Source organism: Carcharodon carcharias, chromosome 2 (assembly GCF_017639515.1).
Source record: "Carcharodon carcharias isolate sCarCar2 chromosome 2, sCarCar2.pri, whole genome shotgun sequence".
Classification (NCBI taxonomy): Eukaryota; Metazoa; Chordata; class Chondrichthyes; order Lamniformes; family Lamnidae; genus Carcharodon; species Carcharodon carcharias.
The window spans coordinates 93902973-93917848 of record NC_054468.1 but is presented as its reverse complement, the minus strand read 5'-3'; the positions used below and the strand labels follow the sequence as shown (position 1 = coordinate 93917848).

The 14876-nt window shown below is 77.8% G+C and overlaps 1 protein-coding gene across 1 annotated transcript in view; it reads left to right on the top strand.

Moving 5' to 3' along the window:
• Positions 1 to 14876, top strand: part of pask (PAS domain containing serine/threonine kinase) — a 137868-nt gene that overhangs the window by 22988 nt on the left and 100004 nt on the right. The window lies entirely within an intron of this gene.

Sequence of the window (14876 nt, the reverse complement as noted above, 5' to 3'; positions counted from 1 at the left end):
CTCCCCTCCCCGGCTGACCACGCTCCCCTCCCCTCCCCGGCTGACCACGCTCCCCTCCCCTCCCCGGCTGACCACGCTCCCCTCCCCTCCCGGCTGACCACGCTCCCTCCCCTCCCCGGCTGACCACGCTCCCCTCCCCTCCCGGCTGACCACGCTCCCCTCCCCTCCCCGGCTGACCACGCTCCCCTCCCCTCCCCGGCTGACCACGCTCCCCTCCCCTCCCCGGCTGACCACGCTCCCCTCCCCTCCCCGGCTGACCACGCTCCCCTCCCTCCCCGCTGACCACGCTCCCCTCCCCTCCCCGGCTGACCACGCTCCCCTCCCTCCCCGCTGACCACGCTCCCCTCCCCTCCCCGGCTGACCACGCTCCCCTCCCCTCCCCGGCTGACCACGCTCCCCTCCCCTCCCCGGCTGACCACGCTCCCCTCCCCTCCCCGGCTGACCACGCTCCCCTCCCCTCCCCGGCTGACCACGCTCCCCTCCCCTCCCCGGCTGACCACGCTCCCCTCCCCTCCCCGGCTGACCACGCTCCCCTCCCCTCCCCGGCTGACCACGCTCCCCTCCCCTCCCCGGCTGACCACGCTCCCCTCCCCTCCCCGGCTGACCACGCTCCCCTCCCCTCCCCGGCTGACCACGCTCCCCTCCCCTCCCCGGCTGACCACGCTCCCCTCCCCTCCCCGGCTGACCACGCTCCCCTCCCCTCCCCGGCTGACCACGCTCCCCTCCCCTCCCCGGCTGACCACGCTCCCCTCCCCTCCCCGGCTGACCACGCTCCCCTCCCCTCCCCGGCTGACCACGCTCCCCTCCCCTCCCCGGCTGACCACGCTCCCCTCCCCTCCCCGGCTGACCACGCTCCCCTCCCCTCCCCGCTGACCACGCTCCCCTCCCCTCCCCGCTGACCACCTCCCCTCCCCTCCCCGGCTGACCACGCTCCCCTCCCCTCCCCGGCTGACCACGCTCCCCTCCCCTCCCCGGCTGACCACGCTCCCCTCCCCTCCCCGGCTGACCCCGCCTTCCATCCCCGACTGACCCCCTGCCCTGCCCACCCCTCCCCTCCCCACCCGACCCCCCCTCCCCTCCCCGACTCACTCCCCTCCCCGACTGACCCACCTCCCTTCCCTTCCATCCCCGACTGACTCCCCTCCCCTTCCTACTCCCCTCCCCGACTGACCCCCTCCCCTCCCCTCCCTGGCTGATCCCCCCCCCCCTCCCCTCCCCGACTGACCCCCCTCCCCTCTCCGGCTGACCCCCCTTCCCCTCTCCGGCTGACCCCCCTTCCCCTCTCCGACTGACCCCCCCTGCCCTCCCCGACTGAGCCCCCCTGCCCTCCCATCCTTTTCCCGCCCGACCCCCCTCCCCTCCCCTTCCCAACCGACCCCCCTCCCCTCCCCGACTCACTCCCCTCCCCGACTGACCCACCTCCCTTCCCTCCCCGAATGACCCCCTCCCCTTCCGACTCCACTCCCCGACTGACCCCCCCTCCCCTCCCCGACTGACCCCCCTCCCCTCCCCGACTGACCCCCCTCCCCTCCCCGACTGACCCCCCTGCCCTCCCCGACTGACCCCCCTGCCCTCCCCGACTGACCCCCCTGCCCTCCCCGACTGACCCCCCTGCCCTCCCCGACTGACCCCCCTGCCCTCCCCGACTGACCCCCCTGCCCTCCCCGACTGACCCCCCTGCCCTCCCCGACTGACCCCCCTGCCCTCCCCGACTGACCCCCCTGCCCTCCCCGACTGACCCCCCTGCCCTCCCCGACTGACCCCCCTGCCCTCCCCGACTGACCCCCCTGCCCTCCCCGACTGACCCCCCTGCCCTCCCCGACTGACCCCCCTGCCCTCCCCGACTGACCCCCCTGCCCTCCCCGACTGACCCCCCTGCCCTCCCCGACTGACCCCCCTGCCCTCCCCGACTGACCCCCCTGCCCTCCCCGACTGACCCCCCTGCCCTCCCCGACTGACCCCCCTGCCCTCCCCGACTGACCCCCCTGCCCTCCCCGACTGACCCCCCTGCCCTCCCCGACTGACCCCCCTGCCCTCCCCGACTGACCCCCCTGCCCTCCCCGACTGACCCCCCTGCCCTCCCCGACTGACCCCCCTGCCCTCCCCGACTGACCCCCCTGCCCTCCCCGACTGACCCCCCTGCCCTCCCCGACTGACCCCCCTGCCCTCCCCGACTGACCCCCCTGCCCTCCCCGACTGACCCCCCTGCCCTCCCCGACTGACCCCCCTGCCCTCCCCGACTGACCCCCCTGCCCTCCCCGACTGACCCCCCTGCCCTCCCCGACTGACCCCCCTGCCCTCCCCGACTGACCCCCCTGCCCTCCCCGACTGACCCCCCTGCCCTCCCCGACTGACCCCCCTGCCCTCCCCGACTGACCCCCCTGCCCTCCCCGACTGACCCCCCTGCCCTCCCCGACTGACCCCCCTGCCCTCCCCGACTGACCCCCCTGCCCTCCCCGACTGACCCCCCTGCCCTCCCCGACTGACCCCCCTGCCCTCCCCGACTGACCCCCCTGCCCTCCCCGACTGACCCCCCTGCCCTCCCCGACTGACCCCCCTGCCCTCCCCGACTGACCCCCCTGCCCTCCCCGACTGACCCCCCTGCCCTCCCCGACTGACCCCCCTGCCCTCCCCGACTGACCCCCCTGCCCTCCCCGACTGACCCCCCTGCCCTCCCCGACTGACCCCCCTGCCCTCCCCGACTGACCCCCCTGCCCTCCCCGACTGACCCCCCTGCCCTCCCCGACTGACCCCCCTGCCCTCCCCGACTGACCCCCCTGCCCTCCCCGACTGACCCCCCTGCCCTCCCCGACTGACCCCCCTGCCCTCCCCGACTGACCCCCCTGCCCTCCCCGACTGACCCCCCTGCCCTCCCCGACTGACCCCCCTGCCCTCCCCGACTGACCCCCCTGCCCTCCCCGACTGACCCCCCTGCCCTCCCCGACTGACCCCCCTGCCCTCCCCGACTGACCCCCCTGCCCTCCCCGACTGACCCCCCTGCCCTCCCCGACTGACCCCCCTGCCCTCCCCGACTGACCCCCCTGCCCTCCCCGACTGACCCCCCTGCCCTCCCCGACTGACCCCCCTGCCCTCCCCGACTGACCCCCCTGCCCTCCCCGACTGACCCCCCTGCCCTCCCCGACTGACCCCCCTGCCCTCCCCGACTGACCCCCCTGCCCTCCCCGACTGACCCCCCTGCCCTCCCCGACTGACCCCCCTGCCCTCCCCGACTGACCCCCCTGCCCTCCCCGACTGACCCCCCCTGCCCTCCCCGACTGACCCCCCTGCCCTCCCCGACTGACCCCCCTGCCCTCCCCGACTGACCCCCCTGCCCTCCCCGCCTGACCCCCCTGCCCTCCCCGCCTGACCCCCCTTGCCCTCCCCGGCTGACCCGCCTCCCCTGCCCGACTGAACACGCTCCCATCCCCTCCCTGACTGACCCCCTTCGCCTCCCTTCCCCGACTGACCCCCTTCCCCGACTGATCCCCTTCCCCTCCCCTCCCCGACTGACCCCCTTCCCCTCCCCGGATGACCCCCCTCCCCTCCCCGGATGACCCCCCTCCCCTCCCCAGATGACCCCCCTCCCCTCCCCGGCTGACCCGCCTCCCCTGCCCGACTGAACACGCTCCCATCCCCTCCCTGACTGACCCCCTTCGCCTCCCTTCCCCGACTGACCCCCTTCCCCGACTGATCCCCTTCCCCTCCCCTCCCCGACTACCCCCTTCCCCTCCCCTCCCCGACTGACCCCCTACCCCTCCCCTCCCCGACTGGCCTCCTTCCCCTCATCTCCCCGACTGGCCTCCTTCCCCTCATCTCCCCGACTGGCCTCCTTCCCCTCCCCGACTGGACCCCTTCCCCTCCCCTCCCCGACTGGCCCCCTTCCCCTCCCATCCCCGTCTGGCCCCCTTCCCCGACTGGCCCCTATGCCCTCCCCACCCCGACTGAACCCCTTCCCTTCCCCTCCCCTCCCCGACTGAACCCCTTCCCTTCCCCTCCCCTCCCCGACTGAACCCCTTCCCTTCCCCTCCCCTCCCCGACTGACCCCCTTCCCCTCCCCTCCCCGACTGACCCCCTTCACCTCCCCGACTGACCCCCTTCCCCTCCCCGACTGACCCCCTTCCCCTCCCCTCCCCGACTGACCCCCTTCCCCTCCCCTCCCCGACTGACCCCCTTCCCCTCCCCTCCCCGACTGACCCCCTTCCCCTCCCCTCCCCGACTGACCCCCTTCCCCTCCCCTCCCCGACTGACCCCCTTCCCCTCCCCTCCCCGACTGACCCCCTTCCCCTCCCCTCCCCGACTGACCCCCTTCCCCTCCCCTCCCCGACTGACCCCCTTCCCCTCCCCTCCCCGACTGACCCCCTTCCCCTCCCCTCCCCGACTCACCCCCTTCCGCCTCCCCTCCCCGACTCACCCCCTTCCGCCTCCCCTCCCCGACCGACCCCCTTCCCCTCCCCTCCCCGACCGACCCCCTTCCGCCTCCCCTACCCGACCGACCCCCTTCCGCCTCCCCTCCCCGACTGACCCCCTTCCGCCTCCCCTCCCCGACTGACCCCCTTCCGCCTCCCCTCCCCGACTGACCCCCCTCCTCTCCCCTCCCCGACTGACACCCCTCCCGTCCCCTCCCCGACTGACCCGCCTCCTCTCCCCTCCCCGACTGACCCCCCTCCTCTCCCCTCCCCGACTGACCCGCCTCCTCTCCCCTCCCCGACTGACCCGCCTCCTCTCCCCTCCCCGACTGACCCGCCTCCTCTCCCCTCCCCGACTGACCCGCCTCCTCTCCCCTCCCCGACTGACCCGCCTCCTCTCCCCTCCCCGACTGACCCGCCTCCTCTCCCCTCCCCGACTGACCCGCCTCCTCTCCCCTCCCCGACTGACCCGCCTCCTCTCTCCCCTCCCCGACTGACCCGCCTCCTCTCCCCTCCCCGACTGACCCGCCTCCTCTCCCCTCCCCGACTGACCCGCCTCCTCTCCCCTCCCCGACTGACCCGCCTCCTCTCCCCTCCCCGACTGACCCGCCTCCTCTCCCCTCCCCGACTGACCCGCCTCCTCTCCCCTCCCCGACTGACCCGCCTCCTCTCCCCTCCCCGACTGACGCCCCTGCCCTCCCGACCCCCCCTCCCCTCCGCTCCCCGACTGACCCCCCTCCTCTCCCCTCCCCGACTGACCCCCCTCCTCTCCCCTCCCCGACAGACCCACCTCCCCTCCCCGACTGACCCCCCCTCCCCGACTGACCCCCCTCCCCTCCCCTCCCCGACTGACCCCCCTCCCCTCCCCTCCCCGACTGACCCCCCTCCCCTCCCCTCCCCGACTGACCCCCCTCCTCTCCCCTCCCCGACTGACCCCCCTCCTCTCCCCTCCCCGACTGACCCCCCTCCTCTCCCCTCCCCGACTGACCCCCCTCCCCTCCCCTCCCCGACTGACCCCCCTCCTCTCCCCTCCCCGACTGACCCCCCTCCGCTCCCCGACTGACCCCCCTCCGCTCCCCGACTGACCCCCCTCCGCTCCCCGACTGACCCCCCTCCGTTCCCCGACTGACCCCCCTCCGCTCCCCGACTGACCCCCCTCCGCTTCCCGACTGACCCCCCTCCGCTCCCCGACTGACCCCCCTCCGCTCCCCGACTGACCCCCCTCCGCTCCCCGACTGACCCCCCTCCGCTCCCCGACTGACCCCCCTCCGCTCCCCGACTGACCCCCCTCCGCTCCCCGACTGACCCCCCTCCGCTCCCCGACTGACCCCCCTCCGCTCTCCGACTGACCCCCCTCCGCACCCCGACTGACCCCCCTCCGCTCCCCGACTGACCCCCCTCCGCTCCCCGACTGACCCCCCTCCGCTCCCCGACTGACCCCCCTCCGCTCGCCGACTGACCCCCCTCCGCTCGCCGACTGACCCCCCTCCGCTCGCCGACTGACCCCCCTCCTCTCCCCGACTGACCCCCCTCCTCTCCCCGACTGACCCCCCTCCGCTCCCCGACTGACCCCCCTCCGCTCCCCGACTGACCCCCCTCCGCTCCCCGACTGACCCCCCTCCGCTCCCCGACTGACCCCCCTCCGCTCCCCGACTGACCCCCCTCCGCTCCCCGACTGACCCCCCTCCGCTCCCCGACTGACCCCCCTCCGCTCCCCGACTGACCCCCCTCCGCTCCCCGACTGACCCCCCTCCGCTCCCCGACTGACCCCCCTCCGCTCCCCGACTGACCCCACTCCGCTCCCCGACTGGACCCCCCCTCCCCGACTGACTCCCCTCCCCGACTGACCCCCTCTTCTCCCCTCCCCGACGGACCCCCTCTTCTCCCCTCCCCGACTGACCCCCTCTTCTCCCCTCCCCGACTGACCCCCTCTTCTCCCCTCCCCGACTGACCCCCTCTTCTCCCCTCCCCGACTGACCCCCTCTTCTCCCCTCCCCGACTGACCCCCTCTTCTCCCCTCCCCGACTGACCCCCTCTTCTCCCCTCCCCGACTGACCCCCCTCCTCTCCCCTCCCAGACTGACGCCCCTGCCCTCCCGACCCCCCCTCACCTCCCCAACTGAAGCCCCTCCATTCCCCTCCTCTCCCCGACTGAGCCCCCCTCCCCTCTCCTCCCCTCCCCAAATGACCCCCTCTCCCCTCCCCGACTGACCCCGACTCCCCTCCCCTCCCCGACTGACGCCCCTGCCCTCCCGACCCCCCATCCCCTCCCCGACTGACGCCCCTGCTGTCCCGACCCCCCCTCCCCTCCCCGACTGAGCCCCCCTCCCCTCCCCTCCCCGACTGACCCCCTCTCGCCTCCCCGACTGACGCCCCCTCCCCTCCCCGACTGACGCCCCCTCCCCTCCCCGACTGACGCCCCCTCCCCTCCCCGACTGACGCCCCCTCCCCTCCCCGACTGACGCCCCCTCCCCTCCCCGACTGACGCCCCCTCCCCTCCCCGACTGACGCCCCCTCCCCTCCCCGACTGACGCCCCCTCCCCTCCCCGACTGACGCCCCCTCCCCTCCCCGACTGACGCCCCCTCCCCTCCCCGACTGACGCCCCCTCCCCTCCCCGACTGACGCCCCCTCCCCTCCCCGACTGACGCCCCCTCCCCTCCCCGACTGACGCCCCCTCCCCTCCCCGACTGACGCCCCCTCCCCTCCCCGACTGACGCCCCCTCCCCTCCCCGACTGACGCCCCCTCCCCTCCCCGACTGACGCCCCCTCCCCTCCCCGACTGACGCCCCCTCCCCTCCCCGACTGACGCCCCCTCCCCTCCCCGACTGACGCCCCCTCCCCTCCCCGACTGACGCCCCCTCCCCTCCCCGACTGACGCCCCCTCCCCTCCCCGACTGACGCCCCCTCCCCTCCCCGACTGACGCCCCCTCCCCTCCCCGACTGACGCCCCCTCCCCTCCCCGACTGACGCCCCCTCCCCTCCCCGACTGACGCCCCCTCCCCTCCCCGACTGACGCCCCCTCCCCTCCCCGACTCACTCCCCTCCCTTCCCTTCCATCCCCGACTGACTCCCCTCCCCTTCCGACTCCCCTCCCCGACTGACTCCCCTCCCCTCCCCTCCCCGGCTGATCCCCCCCCCCTCCCCTCCCCGACTGACCCCCCTCCCCTCCCCGACTGACCCTTCTCCCCTTCCGACTCCCCTCCCCGACTGACCCTCTTCCCCTCCCCGGCTGACCCCCCTTCCCCTCTCCGGCTGACCCCCCTTCCCCTCTCCGACTGACCCCCCCTGCCCTCCCCGACTGAGCCCCCCTGCCCTCCCATCCTTTTCCCGCCCGACCCCCCTCCCCTCCCCTTCCCAACCGACCCCCCTCCCCTCCCCGACTCACTCCCCTCCCCGACTGACCCACCTCCCTTCCCTCCCCGAATGACCACCTCCCCTTCCGACTCCACTCCCCGACTGACCCCCCCTCCCCTCCCCGACTGACCCCACTCCCCTCCTGACCCCCCTCCCCTCCCCGACTGACCCCCCTCCCCTCCCCGACTGACCCCCCTGCCCTCCCCGACTGACCCCCCTGCCCTCCCCGACTGACCCCCCTGCCCTCCCCGACTGACCCCCCTGCCCTCCCCGAATGACCCCCCTGCCCTCCCCGAATGACCCCCCTGCCCTCCCCGACTGACCCCCCTGCCCTCCCCGACTGACCCCCCTGCCCTCCCCGACTGACCCCCCTGCCCTCCCCGACTGACCCCCCTGCCCTCCCCGACTGACCCCCCTGCCCTCCCCGACTGACCCCCCTGCCCTCCCCGACTGACCCCCCTGCCCTCCCCGACTGACCCCCCTGCCCTCCCCGACTGACCCCCCTGCCCTCCCCGACTGACCCCCCTGCCCTCCCCGACTGACCCCCCTGCCCTCCCCGACTGACCCCCCTGCCCTCCCCGACTGACCCCCCTGCCCTCCCCGACTGACCCCCCTGCCCTCCCCGACTGACCCCCCTGCCCTCCCCGACTGACCCCCCTGCCCTCCCCGACTGACCCCCCTGCCCTCCCCGACTGACCCCCCTGCCCTCCCCGACTGACCCCCCTGCCCTCCCCGACTGACCCCCCTGCCCTCCCCGACTGACCCCCCTGCCCTCCCCGACTGACCCCCCTGCCCTCCCCGACTGACCCCCCTGCCCTCCCCGACTGACCCCCCTGCCCTCCCCGACTGACCCCCCTGCCCTCCCCGACTGACCCCCCTGCCCTCCCCGGCTGACCCCCCTGCCCTCCCCGGCTGACCCCCCTGCCCTCCCCGGCTGACCCCCCTGCCCTCCCCGGCTGACCCCCCTGCCCTCCCCGGCTGACCCCCCTGCCCTCCCCGGCTGACCCCCCTGCCCTCCCCGGCTGACCCCCCTGCCCTCCCCGGCTGACCCCCCTGCCCTCCCCGGCTGACCCCCCTGCCCTCCCCGGCTGACCCCCCTGCCCTCCCCGGCTGACCCCCCTGCCCTCCCCGGCTGACCCCCCTGCCCTCCCCGGCTGACCCCCCTGCCCTCCCCGGCTGACCCCCCTGCCCTCCCCGGCTGACCCCCCTGCCCTCCCCGGCTGACCCCCCTGCCCTCCCCGGCTGACCCCCCTGCCCTCCCCGGCTGACCCCCCTGCCCTCCCCGGCTGACCCCCCTGCCCTCCCCGGCTGACCCCCCTGCCCTCCCCGGCTGACCCCCCTGCCCTCCCCGCTGACCCCCCTGCCCTCCCCGGCTGACCCCCCTGCCCTCCCCGGCTGACCCCCCTGCCCTCCCCGGCTGACCCCCCTGCCCTCCCCGGCTGACCCCCCTGCCCTCCCCGGCTGACCCCCCTGCCCTCCCCGGCTGACCCCCCTGCCCTCCCCGGCTGACCCCCCTGCCCTCCCCGGCTGACCCCCCTGCCCTCCCCGGCTGACCCCCCTGCCCTCCCCGCTGACCCCCCTGCCCTCCCCGGCTGACCCCCCTGCCCTCCCCGGCTGACCCCCCTGCCCTCCCCGCTGACCCCCCTGCCCTCCCCGGCTGACCCCCCTGCCCTCCCCGGCTGACCCCCCTGCCCTCCCCGGCTGACCCCCCTGCCCTCCCCGGCTGACCCCCCTGCCCTCCCCGGCTGACCCCCCTGCCCTCCCCGGCTGACCCCCCTGCCCTCCCCGGCTGACCCCCCTGCCCTCCCCGGCTGACCCCCCTGCCCTCCCCGGCTGACCCCCCTGCCCTCCCCGGCTGACCCCCCTGCCCTCCCCGGCTGACCCCCCTGCCCTCCCCGGCTGACCCCCCTGCCCTCCCCGGCTGACCCCCCTGCCCTCCCCGGCTGACCCCCCTGCCCTCCCCGGCTGACCCCCCTGCCCTCCCCGGCTGACCCCCCTGCCCTCCCCGGCTGACCCCCCTGCCCTCCCCGGCTGACCCCCCTGCCCTCCCCGGCTGACCCCCCTGCCCTCCCCGGCTGACCCCCCTGCCCTCCCCGGCTGACCCCCCTGCCCTCCCCGGCTGACCCCCCTGCCCTCCCCGGCTGACCCCCCTGCCCTCCCCGGCTGACCCCCCTGCCCTCCCCGGCTGACCCCCCTGCCCTCCCCGGCTGACCCCCCTGCCCTCCCCGGCTGACCCCCCTGCCCTCCCCGGCTGACCCCCCTGCCCTCCCCGGCTGACCCCCCTGCCCTCCCCGGCTGACCCCCCTGCCCTCCCCGGCTGACCCCCCTGCCCTCCCCGGCTGACCCCCCTGCCCTCCCCGGCTGACCCCCCTGCCCTCCCCGGCTGACCCCCCTGCCCTCCCCGGCTGACCCCCCTGCCCTCCCCGGCTGACCCCCCTGCCCTCCCCGGCTGACCCCCCTGCCCTCCCCGGCTGACCCCCCTGCCCTCCCCGGCTGACCCCCCTGCCCTCCCCGGCTGACCCCCCTGCCCTCCCCGGCTGACCCCCCTGCCCTCCCCGGCTGACCCCCCTGCCCTCCCCGGCTGACCCCCCTGCCCTCCCCGGCTGACCCCCCTGCCCTCCCCGGCTGACCCCCCTGCCCTCCCCGGCTGACCCCCCTGCCCTCCCCGGCTGACCCCCCTGCCCTCCCCGGCTGACCCCCCTGCCCTCCCCGGCTGACCCCCCTGCCCTCCCCGGCTGACCCCCCTGCCCTCCCCGGCTGACCCCCCTGCCCTCCCCGGCTGACCCCCCTGCCCTCCCCGGCTGACCCCCCTGCCCTCCCCGGCTGACCCCCCTGCCCTCCCCGGCTGACCCCCCTGCCCTCCCCGGCTGACCCCCCTGCCCTCCCCGGCTGACCCCCCTGCCCTCCCCGGCTGACCCCCCTGCCCTCCCCGGCTGACCCCCCTGCCCTCCCCGGCTGACCCCCCTGCCCTCCCCGGCTGACCCCCCTGCCCTCCCCGGCTGACCCCCCTGCCCTCCCCGGCTGACCCCCCTGCCCTCCCCGGCTGACCCCCCTGCCCTCCCCGGCTGACCCCCCTGCCCTCCCCGGCTGACCCCCCTGCCCTCCCCGGCTGACCCCCCTGCCCTCCCCGGCTGACCCCCCTGCCCTCCCCGGCTGACCCCCCTGCCCTCCCCGCTGACCCCCCTGCCCTCCCCGGCTGACCCCCCTGCCCTCCCCGGCTGACCCCCCTGCCCTCCCCGGCTGACCCCCCTGCCCTCCCCGGCTGACCCCCCTGCCCTCCCCGGCTGACCCCCCTGCCCTCCCCGGCTGACCCCCCTGCCCTCCCCGGCTGACCCCCCTGCCCTCCCCGGCTGACCCCCCTGCCCTCCCCGGCTGACCCCCTGCCCTCCCCGGCTGACCCCCCTGCCCTCCCCGGCTGACCCCCCTGCCCTCCCCGGCTGACCCCCCTGCCCTCCCCGGCTGACCCCCCTGCCCTCCCCGGCTGACCCCCCTGCCCTCCCCGGCTGACCCCCCTGCCCTCCCCGGCTGACCCCCCTGCCCTCCCCGGCTGACCCCCCTGCCCTCCCCGGCTGACCCCCCTGCCCTCCCCGGCTGACCCCCCTGCCCTCCCCGGCTGACCCCCCTGCCCTCCCCGGCTGACCCCCCTGCCCTCCCCGGCTGACCCCCCTGCCCTCCCCGGCTGACCCCCCTGCCCTCCCCGGCTGACCCCCCTGCCCTCCCCGGCTGACCCCCCTGCCCTCCCCGGCTGACCCCCCTGCCCTCCCCGGCTGACCCCCCTGCCCTCCCCGGCTGACCCCCCTGCCCTCCCCGGCTGACCCCCCTGCCCTCCCCGGCTGACCCCCCTGCCCTCCCCGGCTGACCCCCCTGCCCTCCCCGGCTGACCCCCCTGCCCTCCCCGGCTGACCCCCCTGCCCTCCCCGGCTGACCCCCCTGCCCTCTCCCGGCTGACCCCCCTGCCCTCCCCGGCTGACCCCCCTGCCCTCCCCGGCTGACCCCCCTGCCCTCCCCGGCTGACCCCCCTGCCCTCCCCGGCTGACCCCCCTGCCCTCCCCGGCTGACCCCCCTGCCCTCCCCGGCTGACCCCCCTGCCCTCCCCGGCTGACCCCCCTGCCCTCCCCGGCTGACCCCCCTGCCCTCCCCGGCTGACCCCCCTGCCCTCCCCGGCTGAGCCCCCTGCCCTCCCCGGCTGAGCCCCCTGCCCTCCCCGGCTGACCCCCCTGCCCTCCCCGGCTGAGCCCCCTGCCCTCCCCGGCTGAGCCCCCTGCCCTCCCCGGCTGAGCCCCCTGCCCTCCCCGGCTGAGCCCCCTGCCCTCCCCGGCTGACCCCCCCTGCCCTCCCCGGCTGACCCCCCTGCCCTCCCCGGCTGACCCCCCTGCCCTCCCCGGCTGACCCCCCTGCCCTCCCCGGCTGACCCCCCTGCCCTCCCCGGCTGACCCCCCTGCCCTCCCCGGCTGACCCCCCTGCCCTCCCCGGCTGACCCCCCTGCCCTCCCCGGCTGACCCCCCTGCCCTCCCCGGCTGACCCCCCTGCCCTCCCCGGCTGACCCCCCTGCCCTCCCCGGCTGACCCCCCTGCCCTCCCCGGCTGACCCCCTGCCCTCCCCGGCTGACCCCCCTGCCCTCCCCGGCTGACCCCCCTGCCCTCCCCGGCTGACCCCCTGCCCTCCCCGGCTGACCCCCCTGCCCTCCCCGGCTGACCCCCCTGCCCTCCCCGGCTGACCCCCCTGCCCTCCCCGGCTGACCCCCCTGCCCTCCCCGGCTGACCCCCCTGCCCTCCCCGGCTGACCCCCCTGCCCTCCCCGGCTGACCCCCCTGCCCTCCCCGGCTGACCCCCCTGCCCTCCCCGCTGACCCCCCTGCCCTCCCCGGCTGACCCCCCTGCCCTCCCCGGCTGACCCCCCTGCCCTCCCCGGCTGACCCCCCTGCCCTCCCCGCTGACCCCCCTGCCCTCCCCGGCTGACCCCCCTGCCCTCACCCGGCTGACCCCCCTGCCCTCCCCGGCTGACCCCCCTGCCCTCCCCGGCTGACCCCCCTGCCCTCCCCGGCTGACCCCCCTGCCCTCCCCGGCTGACCCCCCTGCCCTCCCCGGCTGACCCCCCTGCCCTCCCCGGCTGACCCCCCTGCCCTCCCCGCTGACCCCCCTGCCCTCCCCGGCTGACCCCCCTGCCCTCCCCGGCTGACCCCCCTGCCCTCCCCGGCTGACCCCCCTGCCCTCCCCGGCTGACCCCCCTGCCCTCCCCGGCTGACCCCCCTGCCCTCCCCGGCTGACCCCCCTGCCCTCCCCGGCTGACCCCCCTGCCCTCCCCGGCTGACCCCCCTGCCCTCCCCGGCTGACCCCCCTGCCTCGCCCGGCTGACCCCCCTGCCCTCCCCGGCTGACCCCCCTGCCCTCCCCGGCTGACCCCCCTGCCCTCCCCGGCTGACCCCCCTGCCCTCCCCGGCGACCCCCCTGCCCTCCCCGGCCGAGCCCCCCTGCCCTCCCCGGCCGAGCCCCCTGCCCTCACCCGGCCGAGCCCCCTGCCTCCCCGGCCCCGAGCCCCCTGCCCTCCCCGGCCGAGCCCCCTGCCCTCCCCGGCCGAGCCCCCTGCCCTCCCCGGCCGAGCCCCCTGCCCTCCCCGGCCGAGCCCCCTGCCCTCCCCGGCCGAGCCCCCTGCCCTCGCCCGGCCGAGCCCCCTGCCCTCCCCGGCCGAGCCCCCTGCCCTCCCCGGCCGAGCCCCCTGCCCTCCCCGGCCGAGCCCCCTGCCCTCCCCGGCCGAGCCCCCTGCCCTCCCCGGCCGAGCCCCCTGCCCTCCCCGGCCGACCCCCCTCCCCTCCCCGGCCGACCCCCCTCCCCTCCCCGGATGACCCCCTTCCCCTCCCCGGCCGACCCCCCTCCCCTCCCCGGATGACCCCCTTCCCCTCCCCTCCCTGTCTGGCCCCCTTCCCCGACTGGCCCCTATGCCCTCCCCACCCCGACTGAACCCCTTCCCTTCCCCTCCCCTCCCCGACTGAACCCCGTCCTCTCCCCTCCCCGACTGACACCCCTCCCCTCCCCTCCCCGACTGACCCGCCTCCCCTCCCCTCCCCGACTGACCCGCCTCCCCTCCCCTCCCCGACTGACCCGCCTCCCCTCCCCTCCCCGACTGACCCGCCTCCCCTCCCCTCCCGACTGACCCGCCTCCTCTCCCCTCCCCGACTGACCCGCCTCCTCTCCCCTCCCCGACTGACCCGCCTCCTCTCCCCTCCCCGACTGACCCGCCTCCTCTCCCCTCCCCGACTGACCCCGCCTCCTCTCCCCTCCCCGACTGACCCGCCTCCTCTCCCCTCCCCGACTGACGCCCCTGCCCTCCCGACCCCCCCTCCCCTCCGCTCCCCCGACTGACCCCCTCCTCTCCCCTCCCCGACCTGACCCCCCTCCTCTCCCCTCCCCGACTGACCCCCCTCCTCTCCCCTCCCGACTGACCCCCCTCCTCTCCCCTCCCCTACAGACCCACCTCCCCTCCCCGACTGACCCCCCCTCCCCGACTGACCCCCCCTCCCCCGACTGACCCCCCCTCCCCGACTGACCCCCCTCCCCTCCCCAGCCCCGACTGACCCCCCTCCCCTCCCCTCCCCGACTGACCCCCCTCCCCTCCCCTCCCCGACTGACCCCCCTCCTCTCCCCTCCCCGACTGACCCCCCTCCTCTCCCCTCCCCGACTGACCCCCCCTCCTCTCCCCTCCCCGACTGACCCCCCTCCCCTCCCCTCCCCGACTGACCCGCCTCCTCTCCCCTCCCGACTGACCCCCCTCCGCTCCCCGACTGACCCCCCTCCGCTCCCCGACTGACCCCCCTCCGCTCCCCGACTGACCCCCCTTCCGCTCCCCGACTGACCCCCCCCCGCTCCCCGACTGACCCCCCCTCCGCACCCCGACTGACCCCCCTCCGCTCCCCGACTGACCCCCCTCCGCTCCCCGACTGACCCCCCTCCTCTCCCCGACTGACCCCCCTCCTCTCCCCGACTGACCCCCCCCTCTCCCCGCGACTGACCCCTCTCCTCTCCCCTACTGCCCCCTGCCTCCGCTCCCCGACTGACCCCCCTCCGCCTCCCCGACTGACCCCCCCTCCCCTCCCCGACTGTACGCCCCCTCCCCTCCCCGAC